Here is a 10,145-nt window from a genome sequence, read left to right as displayed (position 1 = left end):
GCTTCCATTGGTTTTCATCTGCTACTGTGCTGGGTGCATGAATCATTCTGGACCTTCAACTTTCGAAGGGATGGTAATAGTCAAGTAACAGAAAAAACAAATATGAAGCAGAATGGGATTTATAATTATGAAGGGAGACTGCAAGATCTGAGTTAAGATAAACCCTTCTGAGTAGCTCACCTTCAATGTTGATGTAATTTTAGTTGGGAAACCGGTTCCAGGCAGTTTGTCACATTGTTTGTCACATTCTGAAAATTTGACAGTAAGCATTCAAAACATGATGCGGTATTTTATTCCTATTTGTACCATCAGTAAGGATTTGAGATTATCCAACAGAAAGGGCCACATAGGAGTCAGGATGTGTGTAGTAGTTCATGTGATTATCCATACCCACTAAGATTTTGTACTGTTCATAATTCTAGTGTTCGTAATCTTACAATTTTGAAATTTCAGTGTGGCACAATTATCCACATTTAAAGAAGACTGAGGAGATTGTACCTTTGATATGCTGAGGGAGGGGGAGGGATAAAAGGGGAGGTTTTTGGGTGTAGGGGTTCTTCCTCTTCTGGGCTCTTCTTCTTTCTGCTCTTCTTCTTCGTGAGGCAGCCTACACCGGTCGGTATCTCTGTTTCCATTAGGTATTATTCTTGTTACTTTGGTTATGTTATTGTTTTATATTTTGTTGGTTATTGAATAAATCTGGTTAATTGTGTAGCCACGATCTTCCTTGGTTATAGCTATACTGGGCCAGATGAGCTCATTATTGGTATCAGTTAAAAGGTAAATCAATGCTAATACCAATTCCCTCTAAAGCAGAGGTGCCCACAAGTTTTCAGCTTGCGAGCGAGTACTTTATAAAGTTGGTTTATGTATAACCTGCACTGATCTATTTGAGAAGTGAGTTCTTTTAGATTCTTACCAACTATAATTTGGAGTCAGATATTTTATGTTTTATGCACGTCAATCCTTCTGCACCTATTTCCATCCTTGGTTGTAGGCAAGCAGGTAGGTTAGTTAAATCTCATAAAAAAACTCCTACAAAATTGTATGTCAGTTAGCAGGTGGATATATACAGTGTATAGAAGACTACTGATCCAGAGGGAAGGTATGTTACAGAAGTACTGCAGAGAGAAAGACTGGATTAACAAAGTAATTAACATAATTACAGATATGTAAATAAAGCAGGTGTTAAAATACAGTAACTACAATAAAAATTAGATGACATAACTTAATGTAACTCAAATAAATACACCAAAGACCAAAGTAAAATAAAAGTTGCATAGATATTATACAAATACAATTGTAACAATACTGAAGCAGCAGGAGGTGACAGTGGGACTGTGACATATTTAATGTCTATAGGAAGCACATAAGACATACACAGTCCACTTGAGCAAACAGAAGAAGGTGCAGAAAGTGCTACGGTAACATCTAACAGCGCAGAGTGCGACACAGTCACATACTTGGCTGAAGAAGGCGACAATGGCACATTCAGGGTGCATAAACAATCTGGCACGCTCAAGGAATGCACAGCACTGAACGGCGGGACCTGTGGGTGTTTATAGTGCAGGGCAAATAAAAAACAGCTGTATACAATTAGTTGCATGGTGACTGAGACTGGGGAGTGTCAGAGGAGGGATATGTGTGTGTGTGAGTGGGCGTCTCTGTCTCACGGGCGTCTCACGGCCTACCGTGACAAAAATAAAATAATAGAAATAAAGAGACTTAGTGCAGTAAGTCAATGATTAATCTAATGAATCTAATGAATAATCAATGACCAAATTACATCCACTGAAAAATAAGATGATCAATTGATCTGCAAACCGTAAGAATGAAATTAAAATAGACTGCATTGTAAATAGGTGTGTGTGTGTGTGTGTGTGTGTGTGTGTGTGTGTGTGTGTGTGTGTGTGTGTGTGTGTGTGTGTGTGTGCGCTAGACTGGTGACCTGCCCATGGTGCCTGGAGATGCTGGGATTGTCTCCTGTGACCCTGACTAGTGGGATTAAGTGGTACAGAAAATGAATGACAAGATATGGTAATTTGAGTGAGAACAGAATAATGTACTGCAGTATATCATGTATTAAGCAGTGTACCACATGTTTAGATAAGGTGGTAGTGCCCATGTAAAGTGTGTAAACAGTTAGATACAGTTGTTAAACTATTTATGGTGTTTGCTGGAAGCAAAAAAGGTTACTGATCACTAGTAAGATGTTAATTGTAATCTTTTCAGTTGTGTTCTGTTGGTATTTGCTGATATACTAGATTGAAAAAATCAACTACTCATTCCTGTTTGGGATTGAGGGGGTGCTCTTATTTTGTCTCTGTACATTCAAAAGATTGATGGATGAGAAATGACACTTTGGGGCATTCGTCATTTCATTGTTCACCTATTTACAGGTAAATATACAAATGTAAACTTGTACAGGTAAACATGAATATATCACTTGTAAAAGAGGTAGTCCAGTATATAACACTTCAGATAGTACACTGCCTCCATAATTATTGGCACCCCTAGTTAAAATGTTTTAAAAGCCTTTAAAAAAAAAATGTATTGCTGAAGCATAATCTCACTGAAAAAATTTAGAAAAAAAAACCTTCAACTCAAGTGAAAAAATAAATATTTCCCATAAAATGACCTGTTCCACAATTATTTACACCCTGGTGTACTTTGTACAACCTCCTTTTGCCAACAAGACAGCACTTAATCTTCTTCTATAACTCCTCACAAGATGGGAGAATACAGAAAGAGGGATCTTCGACCATTCCTCTTTGCAAAACCTCTCTAAATCGTCCAGAGTCTTGGATCTTCTCCTATGCACTCTCCTCTTCAGTTCACCCTGAAGAGGTTTTCTATTGGGTTGAGGTCTGGGTACTGAGGTGTCCATGAGAGGAGCTTGACTTTGAGCCTTGTGAGCCATTTTTTAGTAGATTTGGCCACATGTTTAGGGTCATTATCATGCTGAAAGACCCAGTGACTACCCATCTTCAGCTTTTGGGCAGAAGCCACCAGATTCTGTTTCAGAATGTCCTGAAAAAGAGTGCACGATCCCATGTATCCTTCCAAGGCCCTTTAGAGGAAGAACAGGCCCACAGCATCACCGATCCTCCTCAATACTTAATAGTGGGCATGACGTGTTTTTCTGCGTACTCATACTTGATGTTATGCCAAACCCACTTAAAGTGTTTGTTGCCCAAAAGCTCTATCTTGGTCTCATCTGACAAAAGAACATGGTAAAAATCCCAGTACCACTTCGCAAACTCCACCCATTTATGCTTATGAGTATAACTCAGAAAAGGCTTTCTCCGTGCATGCCTCCCAAACAGCTTGTTGGCATGTAGATAGCGCATGATGGATATTTGGGAGACCTCGTAACCCCAAGATGCTACTACTGATTCAGTTCTCTTACAGTGAGCTTTGGATAACTTTTTACTTCTCTTACCATCCTTCTCACTCACTGTGTGTGGTGGCAAGATATACTTGCGTCTTCTTTCAGGCTTTTTTGTCACAGTTCCAGATGTTTTTTTTGTTTTTTTCCAGGTTTATTTATTGTTTTCCATGTAATACAGAGTAAAAACCAATCCCATCAAAAAAGACAAAGCAAAAAGAGAGAAAACACACAAAAAGGACAATAGATAAATAAAATACAGAAAAAAACAACATACAAAAAATGCAATATATAATAAACAAAAAACTACAGTAAAATAGATAAATACCAATTACACAGGAATAACAAAAGATTGTAAGCACCTCACATATGTAAAGACATGTTCCCATATTTTCTTATATGTGCTCAACGATCCCTTCAAGGTGTACCTGATTTTCTCTATTTTGGCACATCTCAGTATTTCCGTAATCCACTGAGAGTGAGAAGGTGAGGTGGAAGACTTCCACCTCAGTAAAAGAGTAGTGAGGCCTAGCTAAAAGAGTAGTGAAAGCTATAAAATCTGCTTTATACCTTGGGAGGAATATATCTGTAGGGGGAACACTGAAGAGAGCAGTAATTGCATTCAGGTCAAGGGGGGGTCATGATACAAACACATATAGAGTTAAAGATTTCAGAGCAATAATTATTCAATGATGGGCATGACCAAAACATGTGTACATGAGTGGCTGGGGCTTGGTGACATCATTCACATGTAGAATCAACATCATAAATTTTAGACAATCTAACTTTAGTTAAATTAATTCGGTCTACAATTTTACACTGAATCAGCCCGTGCCTTGCACAAATAGATGAAGAATGAACGCGGTGTGAAATAATCTCCCATGTCTCAGGTGGAATCTCGTTCCCCAGTTCCATCTCCCACTGTGTTTTAACAGCAAGCAGTGTTGTGGGACGCAAAGAATGGATTAAATGATATAATATTGAAATGACCGCTCTGGTTGTTGACAAGGGGGTCACAAAACTGTCCATAGATGTGATATTTGGGAAGTTAGGAAACATGGGATTTACACTGGGAGCAAAACTGTGAATCTGAAGGTATCTAAAAAAGTCCTGTCTGGGCAGAGAATATCTCTCAGAGAGCTGCTGAAAAGATGCAAAAATTTTATCAATATATAAATCTCTCAGATTGTTAATGCCAAGGGACTAAAAGATGAAAAGATGGGTTTAATGCTATAGGGGTCAGAGAAGAAGCAGTTTTCAAGTTAAAGTGGCGTCTGAACTGGTTCCATATTCTGAGTGTTGACTTAACAACAATATTATCCAAATTAAGTGTAGAAAAGGAACTTAAGGGGGTATGAATAAGGGAAGTTAATGAGGCAGGTCTAGAGGTGGAAGCCTCCAAATTTATCCACGATGGACAACGTGAAGATTTCTCCAGTTGAATCCAGTATTGTAAGATTCTGAGGTTAGCTGCCCAGTAATAGAATTTTAAATTGGGCAAGGCCAAGCCTCCAAGAGATTTGGGTCTCTGTAGCAGGGCCCTGCCCAATCTAGCAGTCTTTTTGTTCCAAATAAATTGTGACACCATGCCATCCAATTTGCCAAAAAAGGACTGGGGTAAGAATATAGGTAGGGATTGAGGAAGAGATAGGACAATTTTGGTAGAGAGTTCATCTTTACAGAATTAATCCGTGCAGCAAGAGATAGGGGTAATAACGACCAGCGCTCAAAATTCTCTTAAATGGGTCAACATTGGGTCATAGTTAGACCTATATAGGTTTTCAAACTTGTCTGTAATTTTAATGCCAAGATATGTGAAATTATGCAAAGCCACTTTAAATGGAAAGTTTTGCACAACTTGCAAGTGGGAACAATTCACTCTTATCTAAATTGAGTTTGTATCCTGAAATTCGGTCAAATGAAGAAAGAACATCAATCATCGTTGGAATAGACACAGATATATTAGATAAATATAGAACCAGGTCATCTGCGTAGAGAGAAACTTTATGCTCAACCCCACCCGTAATTATACCTGTTATGGAAGGATTTGATCGGAGTGCAATAGCTAGAGTTTCAATTGCAATGGCAAACAATAGAGGGCTCAAATTGCAGCATTAACGTGTAGAACGAGGTATAGGATTATACGAGGTATAATTGTTCTGAGTAAGTATTGTTGGTTCTGACAGAGACTGTAGGATTAGTATAAAGCAATTTCACCCAAGTAATGAAATTTTTGCCAAAACCAAACTTATCCAAAATATAGAAAATATATTGCCATTCTACACTGTCAAATGCCTTTTCTGCATCTAATGAGATTAGAGCTTCTGGAATATTACAGGAAGACAAATTATACACTATATTAAGAAGTCGTCTAATGTTGAAAAAGGAGTGTCTATTTTGGATGAATCCTGTCTAATCTGGGGAGATTATAGATGTAAGGACTGATTCCAAACATATGGGTAATATTTTGGATAAAAGTTTTAGGTCAACAGATAAACTAATAGGGCGGTAGCTAGCACAGGATAATGGATCTTTATTTTTCTTTAGAATAAGTGAAATAGAGGCCTGTGTTAGTGAAGAAGGTAATTTTGAAGAAATAAATGATTAATTGTACACATCAATCAGAATGGGTGCCAATTTGTCAATGAACTTATGGTAAAATTCAACTGGATAACGATCCAATCCAGGGCATTTTCCAGATTGCATAGAGTGAATAACCTTCTTAAGCTCATCTACAGTTATTTCTGCTTCCAACTTATTTGAGAAATCAGGGTCTACTCTTGGCACGCTCAACAGGCCGAAAAAATCATCCATGAGTGAAGGAAGTCTGGAGTTCTGCTCAGATGTATATAAGGAGGTATAAAATTGCTTAAATTGTTCATTAATTTGTACTAGGTCAGTCGTTACACCAGACTGAGTTTGGATCTGTGAAATCTGATGAGCAGCACAGGACTGTCGCAAGCGATGAGCTAATAGTTTACCTGCTTTATCCCCTTGTTCATAAAAGGAATGCTTAGATTTAAACATCAGGGGCCTCATGTACAAAGACTTGGATTTCTTACAAAAAATTGGCGTACGTACAAATCCAGAAAATGGCGTACGCATAAAAAAATCCGGATGTATCAAACCGTGCGTACGCCAGAATCCACGCACATTTCTTTTGTACATCCCAATCAACGTGGAATTGAGCGTACACGAGAGAGTGGCTGACTCCTCCTGTGACATGCACCCCTATACATCAGAGCCGTATAGAGAGAGTCGCGACAACGGAAGTTCAAAACGCTCGATGGTCACGTGATTCACGGAGGCTTCAGATAGTTCCAGGAAGTTCAATTTGAGTGCATAAACACACAGACAGAACTGCGATTTGAGGATTATTATGAACATATGGCGACCAACTTTAGGCTAATTTTAGAGCACATTGCTGTTTAATGCTTTGATTGTTTTATAATTGTTATATATTACGTTCATTTATATATTTAGAGGGACAGGAAGGGGTGAGAAATTCAGATTAATTTTCTAACATTAACATATTGTCACATCACACAACCAACTGGACTCAAATACCCAGAATTCCTCACTCTCCCCAGCCCAAAGTGCCATAATAAGATCATCATCACCGGATTATTGATTTCACCTGCAAGTCTGTTCCTCTGTTATTTAAGCCCCTTTCCCTTTTCATTAGTTGCGAAGTATTGCCTCAGTTCTCATGTGTGCATACCAAGCGTTTCCACGGCTACAGTTCTGGTTCCGACTTCTGCTTGTGTCCTGGTATCTCGTTCCTAGCCTGCTCCCTCGGATTTGGTTGCCTGATACTCCTGCCTGTTCCCGGAGTTCTGTGTCATCAGGACTACTTTACGTTTCTGTATACCTATTAAAAGACCTGTTGATCTGCACGCGTCTCTCCGACTTTGTATCGTTACACATATCTTTAAATCATGGTGATTTCTGTAATCCCATGGTATTGGGGACCTAAGTAATCTAAATGACTAATGTACATTTTCTGACAGAAGGAAAATTTTCTTTGACTTCATTGTGCAGAAATATGCTTTAAAAGGGTACATTAAAACACATTACATTTACATTCAGACAGTATATGACATTAAAATACATTGATAAATTATATATATATATATATATATATATATATATATATATATATATATATATATATATATATATATATATATCTTGTCTTTTTAATACACACTTATTTACAGCAATTCATTCATTAAATAAATCTCTAATAATCTCAAATATGAATATCATGTCAAGCAGTTTTTCTGTGTCTTTTCCTCTGTGTTGTTTGTGTAGTGTCCACCATGGTTTGCTGTGTTGCATGGGGATGCTCCAATCGAGCAAAAATGTATGGTTTCCCCACTGATACTGAGAGGAGAAAAAAAATGGTTGTCTCAACTAAGCAGTAGCAATCTTACCCTCACTAAAGATTACAACAGCAAATATATATGTGAGGTAATCATCGAACACTGCATTTGCACTTTTCACAATAAACACACTATTGGAAAGCTTAATGCATAATTTATTAAAATACAGAATAGTGAACAAAAAAAATCAAAGACTCCAGACAGACTCGGGTGCAGGGTGAGGGTGCTATCTAGTTGCAGGCTCCATTGAATCCCCTATGGTTCTTTGGCTTAAAGAGAGAGAGAAGAAAAAGACAGGAGAAAATGATTATTATGAGTATTGATGCAATATGAATTTGAATTTGTTGCACATCCTTGGTTGTTTTTTATACGTGTAATGAGTGTATACGTATCCAGTAAGTGTTCTCTAATACTGTGTATTCATCCACTATGGAATATGTATATGGGTAGACAAAACTGAGTTGTCATGTGTGAGGAGTAAACTCACATCACTCTGCAGGCACATTTTGAGGCAGACCAGTTCATCAGAACCAAACAGGACAAGACTAGGCTGAGATCAGATGCTGTTCCCACCATTTTTGTGCATCGCCCCGCACTCAGAAAGAGGAAGCCCCCTGCACTACGATGCACCACTCAGGCATGAAAATCTGTCACCTTTCGGCGAAATTCGCCGTTTTGAAGTTGAAAAGTGTGACCTACGTGAATCGTGTAGATCCGATGAGTTTTTGTTTGGGGGGGGGGGGGGGGGGGGGGTCGGGAGATTATATGTATATATTTTAATTATCATATTGACTTAATTAGCAAACAGAGCACTTCCGAAATTGGCTATTTCAATGACAGTGGGCAGCAGTTTCCGCCCAGAACCTTCATAGAGGCCAAATAGCGTTTCAATCATACGAACGTTCTTCATTCATGTTATTCATTTACTGCTAAGCGGGACGAGAAGCAGGACCTAGTGCTACACCGCGGACAAGTCAGAAGAGCGTACATTTACCACTACATTTACCAGATCGTACATTTACCAGATCGTACATTTACCACTACATTTACCAGATCGTACATTTTTAATTGGGTGGATTTAATTGGGTTATTAATGGTTTCAATCGTTTTCATATTTGGCGGTAAAACAAAGTTACTGCCGTTCGCTACAGCGTTGAACACTGTCAAATCTAACCACAAGCTCTTGTGATAATAGGCCCATCTATCTACCTATTTAAGTTCGCGTCAACCCCGTGTAGTTAACGGTGACATAAAATAAGAAACAAGATTTTTTTTCTAGTGTGTCTGTAGTTGTAACTGGTGAATCCAGGGACGTGTGAGGATAACATTTGCACCAGGGCTGAAAAGGTTGAAGATGAAGTTGTAAACTCTTGTCGTTTGAGTCTACCCTGTGCTTTAGCTCATGTTAGAAAATAAAAACACGTAAACCTGGTATTTTTACAATAATTTTCGCCGCTGATGTATGTATTGGTTCATTAAGACGTAATGGTTTTGACTGAGCCATCCGGAATGGCGAAAGCGGCTTCTTGCGTTTACGGATTACGTTTACATTGAATCCATTGACATGACAGTCAAAAAATTTTTTTTATGGATTTTACTATATTTTACGGAGCCCGTAAGGTGACATCATGTAAAAAATAAATAAATAACGCGTGGCCACGACTTATTAACGCGTGGGAACGAGATACTAACGTCGCCTTTCACACGCGGCAACAAAGTTTATTTTTTCACAGCAAAGCAAGCAGATCCCAGGGATGTTCACGAACTGACTGCCAAAGAAGGTAAACCTGGCTTTATATAAAGTAATACTTAATTATCTTGTTCGCACGAGTAAGTCGTTCGCATGCGTTAGTAAGTCGTGGCCACGCGTTATTATATTTTTTACAAGACGTCACCTTACGAGCTCCGTAATATTTGGCATCACCTGTCGCTGTATCCCCGTACACCAGCAGCCACCCCAACCCCCCCCCCCCCCCCCCCCCCCCCCCCGTCGCAGTATACCCATGACATCACATGTCAACGCCCCGTCGCCATATCCCCATGACGTCACATGCCCCGCCCCCCGGTCTTCTCACCTTTTTAACCCCTGACCCATTTTCATGCCTGACCACTGGACCTGTAAAGACAGGGCCCATAGCTGCTGATCACAGCTATAGTGTTGACACAGGTATAATAAGTATGAACTCCTAATAATTATATTATTTCTTTAAGTGATAGAATATTTAAAACTTAATCACACTAAATAGTATACGTCTTTTATATCCAGCAGTTTCAAAAACTGAGGAAATACGTTAATAAAATAAAAATAAATAAAACGAAATAAAAAGGAAAATAAAATAAATAAAAGGATGATTAAATAAAATAAAAGGAAA

Source organism: Brachyhypopomus gauderio, unplaced genomic scaffold (assembly GCF_052324685.1).
Source record: "Brachyhypopomus gauderio isolate BG-103 unplaced genomic scaffold, BGAUD_0.2 sc57, whole genome shotgun sequence".
NCBI lineage: Eukaryota > Metazoa > Chordata > Actinopteri > Gymnotiformes > Hypopomidae > Brachyhypopomus > Brachyhypopomus gauderio.
This window is presented reverse-complemented; position numbering follows the sequence as displayed.